The following is a 3,891-nucleotide window of genomic DNA, read 5'->3' as shown; positions in this document are numbered from 1 at the left end:
GATTTTATACCCTATTTGGGGATCTATAATTTTTTAAGTGTAGTGCTGATTGCACTCTGGTATTGTTTTGGGAAAAAAATATAAGAAAACAGAGAAGAGTAATGAGATAACATCAGAAATAAATTATTTTAAAAATTACCATTTAGAATTTTAGGTATGTCTCTGTCATTTTTTTAGACTTAAACATTGTTATAAAATAGAAAATACTTTTGGCATGCAGGAAGAAAAACTGTTTCTGACCCAGAAAATGCAATTCATGCAGTAGGGATTTCTATAGGAACCTAAACTGTATTTCATGTATTGATGCCTACTAATATCTCCCAGAATTCCTAAGAACGTTGCTTTTCCTCCTGAGCTGATAAATACCATTTAGGACTCCTTATTAAATATGTAGACTTAGGATTGTCTTGTTTTACATTGTTATTGAACATAATTGTCCATCCACAAATTTAACTGTGCAAACTAATTTCTAGGGCTGTAGACAATTATTCTCCCATCACCTTGTGTGAGGTGTGTTTTAAGTTTAATGGGATCACATAGTCCAAGGCATTAGAGTGAGAGGCACCTGATCCAGGCATTATCTGCGGTGTAATGGCATCTTCTCATTCATCCATTCTAGGTTACTAACCACTTCTCCATGGCCCCTGACAGATAGGCTGGCACGCCTGGTCACTTTCTGTTATGCTTCATTGTGTGCAAACCTTTCTGGTGCTTCTAAGCTGCATTGGTATAGAAATCTATGTATGAGGCTGTGTGTGGCCTATATTCTTAAGTGCTCTGTGCAGCATTTTTACTTTGGCTCCAAAGAGATCTGTCCAGGAGCAGAACACAAGGGGATCTTCTCTCCAAAACCCACGGACCTCTTCTCTTACAATCTTCTCTTGACGTCTTATCCTCCCACACTGGGAGAATCTTTTTTAAGTTTTGGGAGAAAGTCTTTCTTCATCCTGTTGTGGCTTTTCCATGGATGCACTTCACATTGCCTCAGAAAATTAGGCTTTAGGAAATCAAGGCAGTGAGATTGATAGTTTATTTTTCATCACAATCTCTTTTCTGAGTCAGGTATTGATAGTGGACCTGATTATCTGCTTGGATGGGGGGAAAGGGTAATGGGAAACAAAGTGAGGAGGGGATTAGGAGTCATTTATAGTTCAAAAGCATTATTTTTCTATTAGTGCCAATTGCTTTTTACTCAGAATAATATTCATTCCTATAATGTATAATCCCATATAATGCTCATGGAACAGTTTTATGTATTTTCTCCAACAAAATCTAGGGATTTAAGCAAATAAACTCGTATTTCCTTATCAGACTATTTCCTTGATGTCAGGGAGAATTTGTCTCCTTAGTGTCTATAAATGTTGGTAGACACATTGAAAATGACTCTGCTGTGTAGTTGGAGATTATGCTGAAATGACATTTCTTAAATTATAAATTAAAATTTATATTCAGTCTGTGATGCCTAGCTGAATGATTGTGCATAAAAAAAATTCATGTCATGTGACTTTAGCTAATGATAAGGAATCATGAAAGCTTGTCATTTAGGACTGTCCGTTGAGTTCTGGACTATAACAGTGCTTCTCAGTGTACTCTCCTGAATGGAATATTGGCATGATATGGGAATTTACTAGAAATACAAATATCCCAGATAAGCTGAGTAAAAAAACTCTGAAAGTTGAGTCTACATAACTGTTTTTAAACATGTCTTCCATAAAATTCTGATGTATATTAAAGTTTGACAACCCCTGGACTAGGGGATGATTAACTTGAACAAAATGAATGGTACTCGATAGGTGACTTCACCCTTGGGATTCAGTTTTCTCATTCAAGGTTAAGAATTATTCTCTATTTAATCTAATGGGAAGAGCCCCCTTTTGTCTTATTCTGTTTAGAACAAGGTATAAACATATGCCCCAGCTAGTTTCACTTGGTTAGTTGGTTATAATGTATCTCTTTGGTCTTATCCTTTGTCTAAGGGTATATATATCCCTAAGAGGCAATATGGCAAGATGGATAAGGATACAGGCTTTCTGGAAAAACAGCCTGGAGTCAAATCATCAGTTCCACTTATTATATGACCTTCATCAAGTTTTCATTTTCTCCATGCCTTGGTTTCTCGTCTGTAAAATTAAGATCATGCTGTCACAATCCCTACCTCACAGAGGTAGAGTGAAATAAAATTCGTGGAAGAATGAGGTTGGATACTTCCAGCAGGACTTAGCATTTGTTAGTGCCTAATAAACATTAACAAGTTTTGAGTGGAGTGCAGGCTGGGCACTGTTCTAAGGGTCAGAGTTGAAACAGACATCCTCTCTGCCTTGAAGGAACTTGTTATCCAAGAAAGAAGAACTAGACACCTAAATATATCATTCCCCAAAGTACTGGAGACTCTCAAATAGTACTTGATTTTTTTTTTTTTTTGAATTGGAGTCTCACTGTGTTGCCCAGCCCGGAGTGCAGCGGCACGCTCACAGCCACTGCAGCCTCGACCTGTTGGGTTCAGGTAATCCTTCCACTTCAGCCTTCCAAGTAGCTGAAACCACAGGCATGCACCACCACATCCGGCTAATTTTTGTATTTATTGTAGAGATGAGGTTTTGCCATGTTGCTCAGGCTGGTCTTGAACCCCTGAGTCAGGCAATCCTCTAGCCTCCGCCTCCCGAAGTGCTGGGATTATAAGAGTGAGCCACCACACCCAGTCCCAAAGAGTACTTGAAAAAGACAAGGACACAGTAATGGGACTAGGAGTCTTGAAAGGACAGGTCCAGTGGAGTGAACACTGTAACTGATGGAAGGCCGACAGCATGATTGCAATATAACACAGTGAAAACACCCATACCTAATATCAGAGGATACTATTTGCTAGACCCTCTTCATAACTTCAGTTAGTTTTCTCATAAAACCTATGTAGTTTTTTCATTTTATGAAAAAGGAAACTGAAACTTACTGAGGCAAAGTAACTTGCTCAAGAAAACGTAACTGCCAGTGTGGAAGTTTTGACTCAATCTATATCCCCCAGAATTTACTTATTATTTAAATAAAACTGATGTAGAGTGCTTTAATCTCTTTCAATAATTTAATTCTTTATTTTTCACAAGTGTTAAATATGAGAAAATAATCCTAAAGAAATAAAGTGACTTGCCATAGAGAAAAAAAGAAGTATTAAAACATTATTGAGAGAGGACTGCAATTTAAGGACCTGACTTTTCTTTAATCTTTATTCCCTTTCCGCTTCATTGAAGTAACAGAATATCATCTTCTTACCTCTTAAAAAAAAAAGTTTGGCCGGCATGGTGACTCACACCTATAATTTCAGCATTATGGGAGGCCAAGGCAAGAGGACTGCTTTAGTCCAGGAGTTTGAGATCAGCCTAAGCAACATAATAAGACCTTGTCTGTACCAAAAAATAAAAAAATATTAGCCAGATGTGGTGGCACACCTGCAGTCCCAGTTACATGGGAGGCTGAGATGGAAGGATCACCTGATCCCAGAAGGTTGAGGTTGTGGTAAGCCATGATCATGCCACTGCACTTCAGCCCCTGCATCAGGGTGAGACCTCTACTAAAAAAAAAAAAAAAAAAAAAAAAAAAAGAAGAGAAAGAAAGAAAAGAGAAGAAAAAAAAAGAGAAAAGAAAAGAAGAAAAGAAAATGCAGGTGACTCACACCTGTAATCCCAGCACTTTGGGAAGCAGAGGCAAGAGGATTGTCTGAGCCCATGGGTTCGTGACTGGCCTGGGAAACATGGCAAGATCTCGTCTCTGCAGTAAATCAAAAAATTTAGCTGGGCATGGTGGTGCATGCCTGTGGTACCAGCTATTTGGAAGGCTGAAGTGGAAGGATCATGAGCCCAGCTGGTTGAGGCTGTGGTTTCATGAGTGTGACACTGCACT

The sequence above is a fragment of the Carlito syrichta genome, unplaced genomic scaffold (genome assembly GCF_000164805.1).
Source record: "Carlito syrichta isolate Samal-C Ts95f unplaced genomic scaffold, Tarsius_syrichta-2.0.1 Scaffold315938, whole genome shotgun sequence".
In the NCBI taxonomy this organism is placed as follows: Eukaryota; Metazoa; Chordata; class Mammalia; order Primates; family Tarsiidae; genus Carlito; species Carlito syrichta.
This window is presented reverse-complemented; position numbering follows the sequence as displayed.